A 22907-nucleotide genomic window follows, 5' to 3' on the forward strand; every position below is an offset into this window, starting at 1 on the left:
ATTTTTCAATAGCCTACATGAAAATGGCGCTTCAAAAATTCTCTACCCAAAATTCATTCTCTGATTAATTTAATTGGAGAATAATTAATTGTAATAATAATAATAATAATTTTAGTTCACTTTTATTCTTGTTCACAAAGTCTAGTTTTTAATTTTGTTTCAGTCAACAACACTATTTTTTTTTTTTGTACTTTTACTTGTTTTCCTTTTCTCGTTTACGATACAGTACAGACAGAGGGGTCCCCTGGAAAAACCCTTCATAAAACAGGGTTCTTACGTGTAGAGTATATTAATTTAGGGCTCCTTGACATTAATACGTTTGGGAGCCCTGGGCTGTGGCATCCAGCTCATCCATGCCTACAGAGTAAAATGGCAGGGGGCGCACAGAAGCAGAGAAAATGGAGAAAACGAGAGAGCGAGAGAGAGAGAGAGAGAGAGAGCGAGAGAATGGAGGAGTATTTCCACTAAAACAAGCGCAGAGGAAATTTACATCCCCATCCAATGCGCAGTACAGGATCTCAGTAAATATCTGCTAATAAGCCAAATCCACAGGCTGCAGGATCCGCCGTTCAGCCATAATGGAGAAATTTCATAACATGAAATACATAACCGACTGGTGCCAGTATGCTACCATCCCTTCGAAAAAGAGCTATAGTAATCTTATGATACATTTTAGAGGGGTTACTATACAGATATCCCAGCAAAACTATAGCAAAGGAATATAGGGCTATAGTGATATCATAGGACATAAAATTACCATAAAGGCCTACAATAAGGTCACTATAAACTCCCTATCGAGTACAAAAGACCCACTGTGTCTATAGGAATATTATAGCGATACAGGAGATAAATGACCATCAAGTAAAATAAGGTAACTGTAAACTCACTACTGAGCACCAGAGAAACACTACAAGCCCCTATAGGAATATTATAGGAATATTTTTCGTTCGGGATTTTGATCGAGTCTAAGAGTGAAATTAATATTCCTTCATGAAGCACAAATGAGACGTGTGTGTGTGTGTGTGTGTGTATGATGGGCGTGCGTGTGTGCGCGCGTGCGTGCGTGTGCGCGCAGCCGGTGAATTGCAGAGCTCTACCGTAACAGGCACAAGCCGCTGGGCGCGCAGGAGAAGCCGCAAAATAACAGCAGCTACTTAAACTGCGAGGAGAGCTTTGAAACTTCACGCTTCACGGTAAGAGCCACTAAAACGGCAATTCCATCTCTTCTTCTCTTCATGCTGTCTGTAAAAGAGCGCTTTGGATCAGATGTATTATTCCATTTTTTTATTTTTATTTTGTCTTGGGCTCCCCAGCTCTCCATTTGGGTAGCCGGAGCGCACGTTGGATAATTGGGGGAGAAATGAGCGTTATATGGAGACAAAAGACCCCGGTAGACTTGATATAAAATAGGAGGAGACAAAATGTAAAGCGACATTAAACGGAGCCTAATGGATCATGTTTGCAAATTCAGAAATTCACCTTTTTCTCTCCTCCAAGATTTTTTTTTTTTTACAGGAGAAAAATGTGCGTGAGATAAAGGGGTGTGTACAGTCTGGTTAAACACGCGCTTCACTTCAGACCAATATTCCGGTTTTTCTCACTTATTAACGAATATTCCGTGTAACTGAGCACCGGCGCGTCTCCCAATATGTTCAGACACTCTTTATTGATCAGACTTATTCATGTTGCAGATTATATAATTTCCACAGGCGCTCAAACAGCAGACTGCATGGGCAACTGAGCAACGCGAAGGCGCCGTTTTCATCATTTAGAGACAATATAGTTCTACATGGCTGCAAAAAACAAAACAAAACAAAAACGTCCAGAAATAAGATTCCCCTCTTCTGCTCGCCCCACCTCTTTGTCTGTGTGGAGGTGTGACACCATTTGGCTGCACGCGCGCGCACACACACACACATACACATGTACACACCCATGCACACACTCTCTCCCTGTCTCTACAACTAGATTATGTCATGATTCAGATGAATTATTGATCTCATATTTCCATTTTATGGCACTGAGGAGGAGGAGGAGGAGGAGATGGAGAATTGGGGAGGTGGGGTGGGGTACCCAAATATACCTCTCCTCTTACACATATTTATTCTTCATCCTTTCAAACCATACCTGTTGTCGTGCGTTGGTTTTGGATATTATTTCTGCGACGAGTCAAACTTTTATTACCCATCCTCATCAGTAATTGCCTGGTCCTTTGTTTCCCTGTGACGCATGCGCACTGGGCGTAGGGTGTGGATGGGAGAGATGCCACCTTGCCTATCAATAGGTTGTGGAGGAGGAGGAGATGCATGGTGGGATTTTTTTTTTTTTTTTTTTTTTGCTTTTTGTGCATTAATTCTTGCTTTATTCCAGAAAAAAATCGACTTGAGAAATGCAATAAAATGCTGCTTTCTGCGGCTCTGGGGGAAATGCGGGGTAGCAGCTGCTGGTTGGAGGATGCTGTGCGGCTTCGCTCTGTTTCTCTCGTTAGTGGGAACGATAGAAATAGACTGGAGACTGTCGGCTACTAGAGCCACAGGGATACAGGCTGTGTCAGAATTAGGCTATTTTAAGGGTAATATTATTAATTAGGCTGATCCTATTCCCCTAAGGAATAATCCCTATAATATTCCTATAGGAGTTTACAGTGTGTCTGTTTATGGTGACCTTTAATATGCTGTTTTCTTATCTCTATGGTATCACTATAATATTCCTATAGAGTATTCCTATAGGGGTTTACAGTGTGCTCAGTTGGCAGTTTTGTACATAATGGTATACATTTTTTTTTAATCTTCTACGGTATCTATGGTATAATATTCCTATAATATTCCTATAGGAACTTTGAGTGTGTCTGTGGCACTCAGTGACTTTATCATAATTTCTGGTATTTTTTGAATTTCATAAGGTATCACTATAATATTCGTATAATATTCCTATAGGGACTTTTAGTGTTACTGTGGTACCCGGTAGTGAGCGTATAATGACCACATTGTATATAATGCTATTTTATCTCTTATGGTGTCAGTATAATATTCCTATAATATTCCTTTAAGGTCTTATCGTCTGTGGTGCTCAATAGTGAGGTTATAGTCACCATATTGAGCTTTATGGTGTTTTTTTTTATTTCCTATAATATTCCTATAGGGACTTGTAGATTTGCAGGTATAGTATCTATCTGAAATGTATTATAGGATTACTATAGCAATATAGGGCTTGTCAACATTTCAACATAGTCCTTATGTGTCTTTGCTGTCCCTTGCTGCTGATTGGCTGTCAGAAATCACATGTTGAGGTGGTTTCATTCATCCTGCTGGATGGAGACAAACAGCAACCTGATAAGAAGTTCTGATGGTGACTCATCCATCACTGCTACTGTCAGTGACTCTCAATGGAGAGGTGTGTGTGTGTGTGTGTGTGTGTGTGTGTGTGTGTGTGTGTGTGTGTGTGTGTGTGTGTCAGAGAGAGAGTCAGAGCGAGAGGGGGAGAGAGAGAGAAGGAGGGAGTGTGTGTGTGTGTGTGTCAGAAAGAGAGAGGGAGAAAGAGAGTGAAAGAGGGAATGTGTGTATGAGAGAGAGAGTGAGTTTATTTGTATTATTGTATTGATTATTTGTACTGTTGTATTGTTGAATGCTTTGGCAATATTTTTTCTTCATAACATTCATGCCAATAAAGCAAATTGAAATGAAATGAAGTGAGAGAGAGAGAGAGAAAGAGGGAGTGTGTGTGAGAGGGAGAGATGAAGGGAGGGAGTATATGTGTGTCAGGGAGAGAGAGAGAGAGAGAGAGAGAGAGAGAGAGAGAGAGAGAGAGAGAGAGAGAGAGAGAGAGAGAGAGAGAGAGGTCTAAGTGAAGTGTCCTGATAGTAGGCCCAGTCTCCTCTCGGGTCCTAGCAGGTCTCAGAAGGTTCCCTGTCAGTCTTTGTGGTTCCCTCCCCACCGGCACGCCAATGATTGGAAAACAAACGTCCTCTTTGTTGAAGCGCCAGCGAATGGGATTAGCGACAGGATCACTTTCATACAACACCGCGCCTCTCTTAATTAAAACAGCAGCCTGGCTGTGCTGCAGAGGAAGGCCGTGCTAGTGAATATAATGCAGGACAATGGGAGCTGCTATTGTTCTACAGATCTTTACCTGTAGTGTTATCACAGCCGCACTGACACTGTGTGATGTGCACGCAACTGTCTGTGTGTGTGTGTGTGTGTGTGGGGGGGGGTTCAATGGCATAGTCAATACTACATTTAGTACTACTACTGCTACTACTGCTGCTACTGCTACTACTACTACAAGTACTATTACTACTACTGCTGCTACTGCTACTAGTACTGCTATTACTACTGCTGCTGCTACTACTGGTACTACTACTACTACTACTACTACTAGTGTCACTACTACTGCTACTACTAATATACTCCTACCACCATTGCTACTACTACTACTACTAATAATAATGATAAATACTCCTGTTATTAGTCAGTGTTTGTCTCAGTGTTCACTCAGATGCCTGTAATTAAACTGCTGTAGGACACATTATATGTTGTTATTGAAGGACTTCAGGCATGGAATGGAATGGGGAAGTGGTTCTGTTGCCAAAAAGCCACTGCTAGTAGCCCATTGGCATTGTTTTAGGCCATTTGGTAGAAGCTTCTGTCCAAAGCACCTCACAGCACCATGAGGGTAGAAATGTTTAGGTTGCCCCAGTGGGAATTGAAGCCGTTACCTTGGTAATATTAGTGCCATGCTCTACTCACCGAGCGACACAGGATCATTACAGTACACTCCTCTATTTAACACTTTTAAAATTGATAAGTCTCTTCTGCATGTGGCCATGTATCAATACGGCCACACTGCCTCCATTTGATAATTATAGACTGTCATCACAGCCTGTAGGCCTGACAGGAAAGAGGAAGTTGTATGTTTTAAATTTCCTGTCAAAGGAAGTATGCAGCTGATTATTGATTGCAAACTTTCTGAAAGTTTATTTTTATGGTGTTTCTGCTTAAGCGTACAGCACAGCAGTTACAGGGAAGATGGAGGACAGAAGGAGGGCATGTGACACTGATCAAAAGCTGGATTCAAACTTGCGACGTGACGAGTTGCCAACATGCTCGTCTGCTGCCTCGCAGTGCGCCCGTCCTTTTTATGACAATCTTTTTATAGCATTTATCTTGTCTTGAATTAAAATAACTGTTTATATGCTTCTGGTCTGGGTCAAATAGCTGCAGATGTGTCTCATGGCTTGTACTTTGAGAGGAGATACCAGAGTTTTATGCATCTCCAAACCATTAGTCTGTTTGCAAAAAAGGTAGGAGTCAAGGGAAAAAAATACTTGAATAAAGGAAAGTCTTCTTTGGTATGTCAAAGTTAAAGCCTTTATTTTTGTATGGCTGCTCTAGGGATAGAAAAAGAAAGGCTTTTGCATACCATAGAAGAGTGCCTTTGTTTTTCCAGTGCCTTAAGTTTTTTTTTTCTTTTTCTTTTTTTGGTGCCAGATTGGTGTGGTTTGCCTCATATTGGCAATACAAGAGGAGCAATAAAGTCTAGACAATCACTATGTTATCTGAATGTCAATTTAGCAAACGTTTCTATGATCAACAACTTGCCAGACACTGTATGAATTGTCTTTATGTGGCAACCCACTGGTACTCAAAGTAGGCCAATGGGTTTTGAGGGTTTCAGGGAAGGCAAAGAAGTCACTTGAAGGGGGTAAATATAATTTTTAGCATTTCCTTGCAGGATTTTAAAGTCTTACAACACTAGTTTGTGTAGGAATTGAGTGTGGGAAATGTCATGGTGGGACATTTTGAAAGCTGAGATATTTCAGGGAGTAAACCCTGCACACTTACTTTTCCTCAGAGTATCTGGTGGTGTCTTTTGAAATTGCATATTTAGAAGCAGAGGTGATTTATCTGCAAAATGACTGCAGGCCTCCTCTTCTTGTAGTCCTAAAATTCCAAACAGAAATTGATCACAGCTTGGCCTTTCTAGTGTTAAAACAAGCGCTAACAAGTATTTGCAAATGCAACATACATCTATTTGACCCAGGTCTGATGTATATAATAGTCAGTGTGACTGCAGTAAAGTGCAAAAAATGAAAGTGGAAGTGGTCCGCCCCTGCTCGCGTTGCTGCCTGGTCCAGTCACGCCGGAGGTTTGACGGCGGTGCAACATGTCCTCGTCCTCGGCAGCTCTTTCACCGTGAGCGCCATCTGTCACATCGCGCCTCGTCTTCCAGGAAATTACAGCTCAAACCGAAAGCGACAACGTTATCTGATATGTACCCCAGCGGGGCGGGAATGAACTCAGCAATCTAAATTCACTCTCTGCTGAATCCCAAATCCACTCACTCAGTTGTCCTTGTGGATTTGAAATCATTTGGTTGGGTGCAAGCTAGGGCAGATAAAGGCAGTGTCCAGTTTTCTTGAGATCTGTGAAGGAGAGTGAGACAGATTTCATCTTAATAGCAGAGGAGCCGATTAATCACAAGACAACGTTTTGATAGTTATGAGATAAGGGGAAGAATTTCATTTCAAACTGAGATATCCACCATTTGGAAAACTGGCACCTGCTATTACAAAATAATTGCTATGAAAGGACACCAAATTTATTTAACATTTAAATATACAGATGACAGGTACAAATCAGTAAGTAGATGCCATTCACATGCCGATCTTTCTTGGAGATTAGTCTGCACTGATCTTGAGTTTAGTGAAAAGCATTTCCACAAGGATATTGCATGCAAATATCAATTATTTATTATTGGAAAGTTTGTGTGAAAGGACAACACCACCATTTTACACGTGAATTATAGACCAATGTTAGCTTGATAAACGTTGAGACCCATGACTGTTAGTGTTGAACACTGAGTTGTTTGGCAGCCATCTTGTTTTAGTTCACCATTGTCGTGGGCTTATAATGCATCTGAGAATGAGCCTTAAACACCTTGAAAACATTCCACTTTGACTGGATGCATAGCAGTTGATGAACACACACTGAGCACGTTTACATGCACACCAATACTCCGATTACTGGGAGTAATCAGCTTAGGGAGATATTTCCATTACAATGTTTACGGGGTTCAAAGTAACATGATTTCCCTAATAACCCGGTTTACATGGATTTATTCAGTAATCGGTCTAAAGGTCTAAAACCAGCGTAACAACTTCCTCTCTTTCTTGTCTGAGTGTTGCAACCTTTGACCTGCACAGTTTGAAAGGACCAAAAGAAATCTGTCTGAGGCGTTTACATGCCCCAATACATGGAAAGACTGAGCAGAAATCTAGCTCTGTTACTCAGATCAGATAAAAAGTGTTTCAGTAGTCAGAGTCTTGCCATGATCAGGTTAAGATTGAATTATTAGTGTGCATGTAAATGTACTCATTGGCTGTTGCGGGGATCGAACCTGTGACTGTTTGGTTATGGAATGGATTCTCTGACCACAAGGCCAGCCTGCCACCAAAACCCATGAAAGTCATCACATTCAGTTTAAATGAAAATGCCATGCTTATCTAGAATGTCCATTTTCCCCAAAAAGTTGCTTTAACATTTTCATCAAATATGTTTTGTGGGATTATGAGGACAGCGAGATTCATTTTCATATACATTTAAAAGGCGATGGCAGCTGCAAATCGACACTAAATGACAGCCAAATATTTTAACGCAAGACAAAGATACTGAACATTGCGGGAACACTGGAAAGGCCAAGTCACAGTCAAAATGCCTCTCCGTGAACGTTGTCAAATTTTCTAAATCACGCAAGGAAATAGGCATAATTTTATTTACCTTCTTCAAGTGATGGCTCAAAATCCACAGGCCTTTTTAGTGTTAACTCCCATGAAGGTTAGAATAAAATGGGGGAAAAAAATAGCAAACAATTTAAAAAACATGAACAAGCTCTGTTTTATTCAGCAGTCACAATGAACATGTTTCAGCTCGACAGCCTTCAGCAACCATCAGCATCTTTTGTCCTTCTTTCTGTCCGTCCCTGCATGTATTGTTGAATAACCGAGGACCCAGGAGTCCCAAAAAAACAGCGGCACTGCTCTTTAAGCGAATCTTAAAACACTCCAGAGATGGTGTGTGAAAATAATGAGATGGTACAACAGAGTTTAAAGTGTTGTAGGTGCTCGGCCTCCTCATGCTTGTGTTGGAGTCCCAGTTATGTCAGCTCTCATCAATGGGAGAGGAGTTGACGACGAGGAGAAAATTACAAGAATATCTCTCGCCGTTTTTTTTTTTTTTTTTGGTAAAGTGTGAGACGTGATCAAAGGCTTGTCTCAAACATCCAGCGCTGTGTGTTTGTGAACGTTATTAGACTAGAAGTAGGTGGATATGTGTTTGTTCTGCATGCATGTTGCAGCAATGAGGGGGTTGATTTCAAAATGCTTGTATATCAGTTTGGAAAAATGTTGCTACATGAAATCCATCAGTGAATATTTCACAACCACTGATGCATCTCTCCTTAAAATCCTAACTATCGTGCAAGCAAACATCTTAAAATGACTCATGACTTTAATAGAAACCTCATAATGTGCTTAGCTTTTATGCCGGAAATAATTTAGGTGTCATTTTCTTTTTTTTTTTTTTTTTCCCAAATGGTGGATATCTCATTTTGGAATGAGCCTTTTCACATGCACAGTAGTTGCTCAGCTATAACGCAGTGCATACCAGAAAGACCAATTAGAAGACCGTCTAGACTCTCTGTGCCCTGTATACTCAGCATGTCCAAGTCTGCTTGCACGGCGGTAGATAATGTGTGTCTTGGCTCTCCCCCCCTGTGGCTCTTTTCGGGGTTAGCTGGAGTTTAGAGTCGACTTTGTCCCGTCTCCTCGTCTGGCCTGCCACCCAGTGTCGCTGACTGCAGGGCTGCCCTCCCTCTCTCTCTCTCTCTTCTCTTCCTCTCCCTCTCTCTGTCTCTCGCTCTCTCTCTCTCCCTCTCACTGTTGTGGCTGGGGACATCGGACGCCCGCCACGTCCAATTTTGCTTCACCCACGTCTGGCCGGGCGCTGCCGAGACAGTGGTGACAGGGGTCATGGAGACGCGACGCTGAGAGGGCCAGTTTAGCCAGCCAGCCAGTCAGATAGACAAACACACAGGCAGACAAATAGAGGAAAACAAGGGATGCAGGGGTGGAGGGGGGGTGTCTGTGTCTGGAGTACTGATATATATGCAAGAAATTGATGCAACTTTGTTGTTACAGCGCAGCCTGAAGCCACTTTTTGCTTCTACTTCCATGTACTTGCAGCCATTCTACTGTGGCCCGTTCCTGCCACATTGGTGGCATTTTGAGGTCACACCTCTAGTTGGTTTTCTTTGGTTTCAACCATAGAGGCAAATAGGCAAGGGCTTGTAAACAAAAGTCACATGGACTCACAAGTAGCCTGTTCATTGGACAGAGAGTTTGACGGTGAGGGAGCCAAAACCAATCTGACTCCAGTTCCTGTAACTTTATCTCAGCATGTCTGTCTCTTCTTCTCTGGTGTTCATACCAGTTAAGAACACATGAAGAAATTGTTAAATATGAGCATCAGTCCAGGCTAGGCTTTCTAAGCATGAGGAACCGCTGGCTATCAGATGTCAACGTCTGTCTACTTATACCCATAATCCCTTGGGTTTGGACCTTTGTCGTATCCTAGGAAGCATTTGATGGATGGTGATGTGCTGGAGGAAGCGAAGTTCAATGCCAACCTAAACTAGCACAAGGTTTTCACAACATGATAACATGACATGATAAAAATTCATATTAAAACAGCTTTGGAAATGGTTTGGATCTGATATCAGAAAGATATTTTGGTCCTCGTTTCACAAAACAATACAGGCAGCAGCTCTGGACGACGATGGATGTCGTGTCAACTTTCATTTCATTTACACAGGTTTTCAACATCGGTGCAGGCCGTTGAATCAACATCTATTAAAAATCTAAATGTTTGCTGGGGAGTCACCCCCCTACACCCCTTTCCTGATTCTTTCCACTGTAAACTGTCTAATATTCCAACAGATAATCTTTGTCATCAGCTCCGCCAATCAGAAGTAATGTCAAAACTGCCTCAGCTGGCTTGGTCCCAGATGCCGTAGCAGCAGTAAATTATGGGTTACTGTCCAATTTGGAGCTATTAGATTACTTAATTTAGGGTAAAACCCCAAATAGGATAACATCTATGTATTACAGCTGAATTTGTGCTTTTACCACCATCAGATTTACATTAGTATGTGTTGGCCCTGGCCACTACTGCAACATTCCCCCACCCCATCAAAACTTGGTTTCAAAGATAGAAGCAGCAGCAGGGCAAAGGGACTGATATTCTGAAAGAGGTGAGGTGTGTGTGTGTGGCAAGAGTTGTTTTTATGTTCATTTTTACTTTGCTTGCAAACTCCTCCTTTAAATGTCTGAGGGAATCATTTTATCTCTTCATGCTTCAGATTTATGAAGAGATAATAAAGATGATTCCATGGAAGGAGGTTTATGTTTTCCTAGAGCTAGGTTGTAGCTAGTAAATTGGATCATAAACGTCAAAGAAAAGTTCCTGGAAAACAGTGAGGAGGTGTTACTGAATGCATCTTCCCTCTCTGGGTCCCAAGACAGGAATACAGCATTGAACGGATATTTATAAAACAGACAATTCTGGTCCTCAGTTCTAAGTGGTTGAGTCAAGTTCGCAGCCTAGTAAAATGCCCAATAAACACATGGTGTAACAGTTCATTTAAATATTAAAAAGGTGCAGTGTGTAGCATTTTAACATCAATAAATCATTACCAAATTAATTTTGAGACATTAATATAATTACCGTAAACAAGCAAGACCATTGGTGAGAAGATCAGCGGCCTCTATACTGCATTTTACGCTCTGTGACGCCGGGTCGGATTTGCAGGGAAATCTCTTGGATTGGTCTACAGCACAAAACAGGAACCATTTTTACTTTGCAAGTAATTTGCAACTACTGCAGTTCCACTATTCAAACTGCATAGTTTCAACTTGATGTCAGCTCAGCTGGCCAGAATGCATTTTGGCTGTTAGATCTTATCCCTCTTCTTCAAAACAAACAGAGCGACACCGGGGTCTTGGGTGGAGCCAAGTAGCAAGGCTGCGATCTCATGAAACAGGTTTTGGGGGGTAATTCATTAACTACGTGAAGTCCTTACTTAATACTGGTCCCGTGCGAATTAGAGTTGTGCTGCTCTAAAATCAGTGTAAACCACTGCCTCTTGTGGCTTAGTGCTTAAAACCAATTTCCCACCATTCTGAATTAAACAGAATTTTATGTGCCATTCCTAGAACTTTCTCGGAAATGTCACTTGGGTCTCAGACATTCTCAGAAACCCATTTTGCTCATCAGTACAGCCCTGCAGAGATATTGATTGATGTTGGGCCACGTCTGACTCTGGGTCGAAGCCGGGTGCCTCAGGGATCCATGCAGTCAGACAAAAAGGAGGATCGTGTGGGACACTGGGATGGCAGAGATGCTAGTGGTGGGCTTAAGCTGCAGTAGTATTGATTGACACAAGAGATACAGCCCTCCAAAGCCGAGCTGAAAGCAAGACAAAGGAAAAGAAATATTCTCCCCTGCAACAATCTCCCCGGTGGTTTTGGTAGCCGATTGGAGCCTCTATCCCTATGTGATATGTGTAGATTATATCTACCTCTGTAGTATTTGTAGCACTTCTCACAGGACTTAAAACAGGAGGGACATGGATAATGGGTTAGGAAATGGCAGATAAAAAGTAATTAGGCATATCCCGCTCGTTTGTGCTTGTTTTGTCTCATTTCTTCTTCTAGCCCATTTCTTACATAATCATTCCAAGGCCACAGGAATATTGTCAGGGCACTTCTTACTATTGGTTGCTTGTAATGTTGGTGATCTAGGAATTGAAGCTTGTTCTAATGTTGCATTCATTGTAAGCCGCTCCGGATAACATCGTCGGCTAAATGTAAAATGTAAATGTGATTACCTCTTTTGGGAAAGCCAATTACATATAAACAATACAAATCTCGAATCAACCAAGTCCAATTCTGTAGTTAATTAACTCAAACTTACAAAGTGCAGTGTTTTAGTTGGCATGGTCTTTTCAGAGTTGTGGTTTCACGCTTCGTGATATCGCTCCTGACAAACCAGAGTAGGAAAGAGTCAGCAAGGTTCAGGTGTCACTTAAGTCTTATTAGGCCACTCATTGGGTCTTACTCAATATGCTCTCTTTGTGTTCTTGTCTATGTCGTGTTTGTCATAATATCTTACGGCTGAAGTATGATTCCAGAACAAAATTACACTAAGGACAGGGGACCGATAAACATCCGAAGTTTGCTTGCCAGATGAGGATGCATCAGATGGTGCATCAGACAGTGCTATAGTCAATAGTACAGTCTATAGTAGTTTAGCCTATTGTACAACGACAGTTGAAACAGCTGGAAAATGAACAATGTCTTAATTGTTCATGCAGCGTCAAGCAAAGTCCATCTCGAAGTGTAAAGATGTTCTCTGTGCTCATCTTCTTGAGGAGTTTGTTTTCTCCAGGACAACTTGTCTCAACAAGGACTTGGCATTCTTGTATTTGATCCAAAATATCTAATATTTGAAGAGAACAAACTTCTCAAGAACATAAGCACAGAGAAGCTTTTCCCATCCGTGTCAACCGGCCTCTCATTAGTTCTCGTTGGCCAAGTCTCCATCCGATCCGTTGGCAAGTAAACTTTATGACTTTTATCCGTCCTCCATCCTTGCGTTCTTTTGCTTTGGATTCATACTTTGGCCATTGGATATTACATTAAATGCATCATGTAGGACACCAGAATGCACAAGAACACATATTGAGAAAGACAAATTGTCTCCCTATCTCCCGACAAATGCTCAACCCCTCCACCTCTTCCTACAGTCTTATATATCATATCAAGTATTTGGTACCTACTCTTATATGTTTTGAAGCAATTTATTTTCAGATATACTCCCTACGGGGAAGGGAAATTATTGCACTGCTTGTTGCAAGGCTGTAGTTGTTGATTTTTCTCAGACCTCGATGCTAATTTCCTCAACGCCTACTTCCTCGTGTTCTGAGCCCACTGTCTAATATGTGTGAGAGTAGACATGGCACACTCTCCTCCAGGGCATTGTCGCTTTATGAAACAAGTTCAAGGCAAAAGACGAGGCGTCCATAGACTGTCTATTATAGGATGCAAGTTTTCCTTGCCGCTCTTAATACAGGGATAGTACTTGATGTGTCGCATAGAAATGTTGTCTAACAAAAAACATTTATCTCCAATAAACATGTCTCAGGAATGAATAAAGTAATGGGTTTTTTTTTCTCAATGAAGCCCACGTATTGAAATTACACAGCGGGGCTTTGACCGGTTTCAAGGTCCCAAGGGCTTTGAAATGAGCCTGGTCTCCTGAAATTTTGCAAAATGAGCACCATGTCTTCAAATGCAAATACATGCTCTGTGTGCAAAAAGCTAGAGAAATACATTTTCCCCACCAGGAAAGGATTACTTGAAGGAGACATGATGAAAAACAGGAAGTTGTTTGATATTTGAATAGCACGGTGCAAAGTAAGGGTGTGATCGGGTGGGTGGGTGATTGTGGAGATCGGGTGGGTGGGTGTGGAGGTCGGGTAGAGGACGGCGGGTGGGGGGTACATTTACTTTCAACTCCGACAACCTGGGATCAATTCCCAACTCGTGACTGGTTTCTTGAAGTGTTACATTTTAGCAAATGTTTTTCTTATTTAACCATAACCCAAACCTTACCTTAAACTTAACCAGGTTTTAGTTGTGTAAACCTAACCAAGGTTGTTTTATTTGCCTAAACTTAACCGTTATCTAACCTTTTCACATGATGAACAGGTGAAAATGGCATGTCAAATTTGTGCTGTGTCACATAATCCAAACGTCATCTTGACATAATTAGTGTCCACAACACACAATCTGCGTTTCAGTGTTGGTGCTCATTTCACAAAATTTAATGAGCCTGTGGTGTTTGAAACTCACTCAACATATAATAACCATGTAAACTGTCAATTTAAGTGATAAAAACATATATAATTAGAGTTACATGGTCTTTATACCCAATGGCAAAATTAAACCCTCCAACAGGGAAAGGCCAATGTGAACCACTAATATAATTTGAGTGATGATCTGGGCCCTTCATGTTATGAAAGTAATACATAATACTGTCACCACGTTTCAGAATCTCCCATAAATGTCTAGTTATTGATAAGGCCTTGGCATGTGGATGACATTATTATCAAGTTAACGGCCTATTTCAACAATTGTCCAACAATTTTCCATTACATGTGTTCTGTTACTCCACATCTCTGCCTGTAACTATGTTAAACTGCTTCACAGTAGTTCATTATCTCCCACTAACATTGAACACCTGTTAAGGTTTTCGAGGCATGTCAGTCTGTTGTTCTCTATGTAGGCTTAAAACAAGATATCAGGACTACAATAAGGTATTCAAATAATGCAAAGAACGAGGGTTTATAGTACAGTGTATTGTAGTATATCATGCAAACACAGCTGAGAACACAAAGTCCACCTGAGTACGTAATATAAGTAGTGATATGACACTGTGCTCTGTGTATATGGTCTATCGTTTGAATGAGTAGACTTAATGTGAAAACCTGCATAAAATATGTTATAACATACATCAGTTCAGTTTGGTTCAATTTAAAACTTTATGGTCTCTCGGCCCCAGTGGGAATGGGTTCCCTACATACAGTATCATAGCATCTGCATGTTTATGGCTATTGCTCAGGTGTTTTTTGCAGTTGTGATGCCAAATTTGCATAATTACCATCCCATGGGTACACCAGGTTATTTCCACAGGCTGCCAGGTCAACAGTTACCAAGCAGTCCATGCAAATGGCTGGCGATTCAACTTTTTTTTTTCTTTTCCAATGCTGAAGTGACCGACATTGATATCACCCGCTGTGATATCAGTCAGAAATGTCAAAAACACCCTGCTTGCCAGGCAGGCGGGCCCTCTCATTAAAATTCAGCAGGGGCCGTGAGGAAAGATAAAGAGGCAAGATCACGATTCCTTTAAAAGTACACAAGCAGAGTACTTGACAGCACTTGAAGTCTCCTGTCTTAACAGCGTGTATCTTAGGCTGGGCGGCAGTGCTGCGTTGGGAGGAAGGATTATTGGCAGGAGAGCGTGATGGAGTGGAAGATAGAGCTGGCTGTCACAACAGTTTGGGAAGAGTCCCTTTGAAATGACGGAGAGGACTAATGCATCCACCCAGCGCATCTCCGACTCCGCTAAGGGTCCATTTTGGTTCGTGGTTTATGATGTGCACTTTATTGCAGCTTATCTTACATGTACAGTGTGCACTCCTGCTCAAAATGGCTGCCGTGTGTACCGATCAGAGAGGATGGTAGGCGCTGCTGCAAAGTCCTCCTTAGTAAAGCTCAGTCAAGTCCTATCATGCAAAAGCTCGCCAGACAGAAAAATGTACAACAGTATAAGCTGTACATAAGCTTTAAAGTATAAACAAAAGGAAATTAATGTCAGATATGTCTAGGATTTGACACCTTTTCTTATTTGCAAGCATTGTCCTGCTTAGCTAGGAATGAAAAACAAACTTTAGATTAAAATGAATGTTGGTAGATGGAGATGAATGCAACGTGGTCATTGATATTCCACCAGCATTCAGAAAACCAAGTCTGACTCAACAATTAGATATCACATTTTGTTAGCATAAGCTGAGGGGAAAAATGGACTCTTCTCAGGAGATGAATGAGCATGGTAATTGATATTCCACTGACAAACTGCAGCCACTAATTTACATCATCATGCCCTTGTGGCTGCTCTATTACTCTGTGACACAATACCAAAACACTGCAGTTAGTTCTGATGATGTATTCCATTTCTATACCTGATCCATTAAGCTCCAACTGCAAATGACTGAACAAGCTTCCTTCACAATGTCACTGAATCAGACACTGCCTCAGTGTTTAAGTCCAGGCTCAAGGCCCATTTACTCACACATGCACATACACACATGCACTCTGGCCCCATATTTGACCTCCTGGTTTGTTCAAAGTGCTTTATAAATAAATTTGACTTAACTTGAAATGATGCCAGGAGCTTCACTGAGGGATTTCTCTGCTCCTTGCTGCCACTCCGTTGACCTAACATATTAAATTAGAAGCCCTTTGGACACTTTTACCCAAAGCACCTTATCAGTACATACAGTTGTTGCATGGGAGACCCCAGAGGGCATGTTAAACACACCACACTAGATGCAACTTTAAACGCACCATTTGACGCACCTCTTGTGACGCTTCTATGATTCACTGCAGGCGGGAGATTTGTAGCATCAACACCAACGCACTGGTGCTTTGCCACTGCGATGGACAATATATTTTATAATGACATATATTTGGTATAATCTGCTCATTATACTTGGAAGACCAACTAATTGTAAAATTGTACTTAATTATCTTAAATCATATACGTAAAATATATAAACAGTCATATATAGAAAAAATGCACATAACTAATGTCACAGGCATGCCATCGTTCTCCTTCCATCAGTTTTTGACCTGGCTTGATAAAACTTTACAAACTAGCTGACTTGTCGGGCTGCCAAAGGGTGCTAATTAACAACACCCAAAAACATCCTGGAATGTATGACTGCAAAATATAAATCTATGCATCATAACACGGACATACCTATCTAGATAATTATAAAGTCAAGAATATCCTTTTGTAAAAATTGCATTATCTTACCTTTTTCCTTTTACAATGAGTCTCTAAAACCTCGTGAAAAGTAGCTGGTCCGATGTTTGCAGTTCGGAGCGATGCGTCAAGGCAGTTCGACTCCACTGGGCGCCTTGAGTTCGCGCTCAGCCATTGAAAACTATTGGTGCGTTTGTTTCCAATGCGTTTCTGGCTCTCGTTTCCATGCTCTACCCATTGAGCTACACAGGACCTGTATGAATGGGAGACTGCAGCCTGCATCAGTTTGGCTTCCATATGATTCTGCCCAGTCAGGCGTTACTGACCACATGACTTCCTGCTGGAAACACTTGGACTGATCCAGTAAGAGCAATAATGTGCTGGCTGTCATTCCACTGGTTCCACCTGGCTTCTCAGCGGTCGATGAATTATAATGGATCCGGATTTTTATTAACTGAAGCTTAAATTGACAATATGGCTGACATGAAACAACATTTTAATACAGAAGTAGAATCAGAGTCACCTCATTCACCATGTACAATAAATATTCAGGACTTTGTCTTGGTGGTGTCGGTGCAGAGATATATCGGTATCTTCCATAGAAACACATACAATATATCCTGACACATAGTATGACATATTGACACATGGAATGGACAACAGGACCACAAAAGGACAGTGTAAGACATACAATCAACGGTAGACTGTACATGTCACCATATAACCTGAAACCTGAAAAGACTGTAGTGGGTGTAGGTCAGTTCAGTAACGCTCAAAGTAAAAGTGAACAGTGTGATAAGGAAGGTTCAGCTCAGTTAACTGAACAAACAGTTATTTTTTGGTTTTGTCTAGCTAACCAGCCAGCAGGATAATCTAGCAAACCAATGTTAATGCTAACATGCAACTACTAGCCACTGCTAACGCTAGCTGCTACTAGATACGTTGGCTAGTGTGCTAATCAGATGTGTTAATAAGACAGTGATGATTAGCTGACCAGATACTATGGGTAGCTAGCTAACGAGCTGACATTATCTAAACACAAAATCAATACAATTGATCAGTGATGAAATGATCAGTTCCCAGTCCAAAAAAAAAATTCAACCAATTAACCATGTCTATTCTGTTGAGACGGGCAAAATGTACGTTTCAAACAGTCCTCCAGGACCTCCAATATGGCTGCCAGAGTGTGTTACGTCACCTGAAAGCTCTCAATACACATCTAACATGAACAAGCACAACACAAAATGGCCGAACCATGAGATACAGCATGGCACTGTAAGACTGGCACAACGCTGGTCATTGTGGTCGCTGTTTACATGTTCTGTAAGAAACCAGTCACTGCACAGTATCTGGCAGGAAGTGAGGTTTGGACTGTAAGTAGCATCATGCAAAAACTGTCTATTGTTGATTCATGAAAAGTACAAAAATATCAAAAACTTGAAAGAAGCACACGCAAATCATTATGCAACAATCCCTTGTGCTATTCCACTAGGTTGTGAGATGATGGCTTCCAAGGTGTGTGTGTGTATATATCTATAATTACAGGAGTGCGTGTATCCACAATTATATATATATTTAATAATTTAATTTATTAGTATAGTTCTTCTTAGCTTACAGCCAAAACAGACTGTTCAAATGGATGTTTTATGGAAAATAATGCATCCTGGTCATTGATATGCTACAGCCTTTTAGCCACTAATTTGCCTCCCCATGTACTAATAGTTGGTTCATTACTCTGTGGCACAATACCAAAACATCAGGACGTGTTCTGTTGGCATTTTCTATTTGTTCTGTTTCTATTTTCTATTTCCATACCCAATGCATTATAGTTGGGATGCAAAGGATGGCTCTTTGTTTCATTGAATCCTGCACCATTTCTTCATAAAATTACAAATTATGTTCCTCTTTAAAGTGTAGTAGGTAATTTAAGTCCATGGTTGCCAAAATGCACACTTTTACAGAATGGATCCTCTATATTACAGAAATATTAAATCGTATTTTTTTATATTTTCAAAACAGAAATACTGCGTAGTGTTTGCAGCTCTCTAAACGCAGCATCAGTTAACAGCCTCAGACTTATGACTTCAGGTTGTGTTTGGTACTTTTTGAAATGAAGAGACAGCATTAACAAATTACATTATAAATAAATTGCACTGGCAGATTCGGCGGTATGAAAACACCGGGGTGTTTTGGCTACACTCTGCAGCTCGCCTAATTGAGAGGACTCACAGCCCCTTTGACAGATTGAGTGGACTGCAGTGCATTGCATGATTCAGTAGACGGAGGGGCAGGTTGCCAGGTTGAAAACATTCTGTGGGTTGGCAGCATCGACAGCTGTACTCAAAGGGAAAGGCAGCGGGCTACTCAGAGCTTCAATTATAACTGTCTACCTATTTTATTCACTTATAAAGAATTTCCTTCCGTAGTTATTGATGTGTCACTGGATTATTGCTTTTGAACTGCTGACCTATGAGAGCTCATATGGTTCATTTTGAGATTGCACTTACATTTTATGCAGTTGTTTGTATTTCAAGTCATGTACATTGTTTATATGTTGATTTTCTGCAATTTTGTCATTGATACAACTGTCCTGAAAAGGACATTTTAATCTCAATGGGGCTATTTGCTTAAATAAACCAAAATTAAATTAAAACAACACAACAAAATGTCTCTCTATAGCCACTGATGTGTGCATAGCATGAGAAACAGTGTCCTGCTGCCTGCAGCTCCAGTCTTTAAAGTGGTGGGTAGTCTGTCTGGCAGGATCGCATTTCCAAAGGTCAACAGGAAAGTGGTGAAGCTGAAGCAGTGATCATCTAGTCCTCATGCCGAAGGATTGCTGCACACGTGTGCAATAACGGTGACTTGATGAGCATTTGATCTGGATTGTAAAGCTACAGTATGTTGGCAGATGTGTCTGTCCAATTGTGGCAAACCTGAATTAAAAGTGAATAATCTATCTATCTATCTATCTATCTATCTATCTATCTATCTATCTATCTATCTATCTATCTGTCTGTACTCCAATAGAGTTAAGGTACAGATGGAACTTATCTGCACACACGACCAGTTGTCCTCATGTCAATTTACCTCAAAATACAGTGAAAGTAGAGAATCTGTTCAGACTCTTTGTCACTCTGACAGCCCGACTAACCAACCAGAACAACTGATTCAAAATGTCATATCTCTGTAAGGCTGTCTGCGCTCAGTGGAAGGTGTCGCATCTATTTGTCTGCATGGCGTGTGCATGTGTGTGTGTGTGTGTGGGTGGGTGGGTGTGAAAGAGAGCGGGATACAGAAAAAAACAGAGAGAGAGAAAGAGAGAGACTCTGGCCAATGTCAAACCACTGTCAAAGCCAAGCCAAGTAGAAGTCTTCAACTTCATTTCCCATTGCTCCTCTGTGGCCGACCTGCTAACTCTTTCTAACACAACACCGTCCGAAGTGCCTTACAGTACCATGAGTGTATGCAATTTTAGCATCAAACCCCCAAAGCTGGTAGTGTTCGTGCCTTGCTCTATACCCATGGAGCCACACAGGGAATGGAACCCCTAACCCTTATGGTGTTAAGCCCTATTGGAATATTACCTGGGGATTTTTATAATCATTGTGGAGATTGTTGGTCATTTTAATCCTGCCCTCAATCTGCCATGTTTGTAATTTGTAAAAATTCCAGCACAAATTCCCTACTGTATTTTACTCATGTTTTTGGCATGATTTTTTTTTTTTTTTGCATGATTTTTTCCTCCTGTCATGGAAAAAGAAGGCAGTAGTGGGATCTAACGAGGAACGTTCTGAATGCATTCTTGGCACAAATTTGAAGCTTTGCTTTGCTAAATCAGGAAGTGACAAGTTGTAAAATCTTGATTTCAGCAAATTTCATTATCCTGTGCAAATGCATTTCGCAGAACGCAGAGGTTGGGAGGTAATTCATTAATTACATGAGGTTCCCACGTAATACGAGTCCCATGTGAATAGAGCTTTAGTGCCACGTCCAAAAAAATAAAAACAAAATCCGAAATGTCTTCAACTCTTCACTTGTAAATCTGGTGGATTTGGTTTTTATTTATATTTTTTTTGGACGTCTTACTACCTGGATGACTGAAATGAATCTACACTGACAAGACTCGGTGACATTTCACTTTCACACAACACTTTCAGTTCACCAGGTTTCTCACCTCAGCATGCCTCCATGAACCCTCAACCTTTGATGCCAGCCACTTCAGAGATTAACTTTCCCCTCCTTCTTCTCTTTCGTTATCAGGAATTGCTCACAACATTAGTAATCTCAAAAGTCAACAAAGAACACAATAAAAAATCTAAAGTATGTCAGTAATCCCTGCTTCAGTGAACTGCAGAAGTGAACTGAGATAGTATTTGTGGCTGACCTTCTGAATCCACACAGGGATTGGCACATCAATATTGGCAAATGACGTGTAACTTTAATTCTAAGTTGTTGTTTTTTTATGCATTCTTGTTGCCGTTTTCTTGAACTGTTAATGGTGACGATTGTTAGACATTTGATATTATTAAATTAAATCTGTTGGCAACTGGTGCTTATGTTTCAATGTACAATCGATATTTTTTACCAGGTATTTTTAGAATGATATTCCAGAGCTGAGTTTACTCTCTTAAAGAAATACTACAATAGAAGATCTTTTGGCAAACAAGCGTTTGCATTGTCCAAAGAGACAGCAGCAGCTTCATCTTTGTTTGTTCAGAATTTTGTGTGCTGCGATGCTTTTGAGATAATGCTGAGTTAGTCTAGACCCTCCACTGCACAGTGTGCTGAAGTATCAGCATGCAGCTAACTAATTAAGAGATGAAACTGGTATCAGTCTTCTTGTTGCACAATGGTACATTGAACAAAGAGCTTACTATCCAAAAAGTCGCAGATTGGAGTAAACACTATGTAAGTCCCGCCCCCGGTTGCAATTTGTAGTCATTGCAGTCCTTCTGGCGACCACTCAACACTGATTTTCTGATTGCAGAAAAACATTAGTGCAGTTAAGACAACTGTTGAATAGAGACCTTTTGAATTAAGAATTAAGAGTTAAACAACAATCGGCGAACGCCTATTCACTGAATTAAGGAAGTTTCTGACAGAACTCCTAAAACCGGGCAATGTGCCTATAATCCTTTGTATTTTTTCAATGTCGTGGCTCCATTGGGCTCCACTAAGAAAATGCTAAAGAGTGGAACCTGCCCCTTCCTCGTCACAGGAAGTTACGTTTCCTCTAGGTAGGTATATACCTAGTAGGTAAGCCTAGTTGGCTAGCCTGCTGACCTGTCAAGATCATGAATGCCATAGTCATGAATGAATAAAAAAAATCTTTTCTTTTTAGACTTTTAAAATTATTTTTAGCTACATTGACAGGATTTAGCTGCTACATGTCAGTAACATGAAGAACTGTGGTTCTTTGGCTCCGCCCATTGAGGTTTAACTCAACCAATGAGATTATTTCTGCCTCCAGAGCAGCTTTGCCTTCAGTACATTTTTGTAGAACTAAAACTACAATCTGGCAAAAAAGTGAGTGTAACCCATGGGTTAACCAGGAGAACCACATACATATCTATATTAGGTGATGTACGATACAAAACAGTGCCTTTACTTCCTAATTTCAGTACAGTATGACAAAAAATTAATAGCATGCATTACTTAGCTGACACTCTTATCCAGAGTGACTCACAATGAGGGCAACAGTAGAATAAGCTTCAATTCCAATATTGCAGGCAACCAACTGTATGGAGGCCTGACAATAGATGTAACAAATATTCTTGTGATACCGGAATGATGTATGATGTATGAAATGCTACGGCGGGAGATAATAGCTAGGGACCAAAAGTAGATTGATAAATAAGCAATGCAGGGCCATACATTATGATCCTTAATCGTTTTCCTATGCACTTGCTATCATGTCAGAGGCACTTGCCCTTTGTGCTAATTGCTCAAAAGATCAATGTTAGTGGTGACATTTCCTTAACACTCCAGAGTGCTGCAGATGTGGGGCAGGAAGCCTCGGAGCGCCCTCAGGCACCGTCACTAGGAAATCAAAAGTGCATCGATTACATGGAAGACTGAGGTAATTTAGGGACTCTGCGCTTATCCAGAGTTATTTTCAAAGAGTGCAAGAGTAGAATAAGCTTCAATTCCTAGATCCAGTGCAATGATTTCAGGAAAAGTTTGATGTCCATTTCTAACACAGTGAGCATCATTTTTCTCTTCTGTTTTTGCTGGTTAGAT

At 40.9% G+C, this 22907-nt stretch overlaps 1 protein-coding gene across 1 annotated transcript in view; it reads left to right on the forward strand.

Moving 5' to 3' along the window:
- Positions 1-1132: 1132 nt before the first annotated feature.
- The window catches only part of basp1 (brain abundant, membrane attached signal protein 1), a 50238-nt gene continuing 28463 nt past the window's right edge, over positions 1133-22907 (forward strand). The window contains exon 1 of the mRNA XM_071923128.2: positions 1133-1193. The gene's annotated coding sequence lies outside the window, so the exon portion shown is untranslated. The remainder of the gene's footprint in view (positions 1194-22907) is intronic.

Source organism: Centroberyx gerrardi, chromosome 13, assembly GCF_048128805.1.
Source record: "Centroberyx gerrardi isolate f3 chromosome 13, fCenGer3.hap1.cur.20231027, whole genome shotgun sequence".
NCBI classification, from domain to species: domain Eukaryota; kingdom Metazoa; phylum Chordata; class Actinopteri; order Beryciformes; family Berycidae; genus Centroberyx; species Centroberyx gerrardi.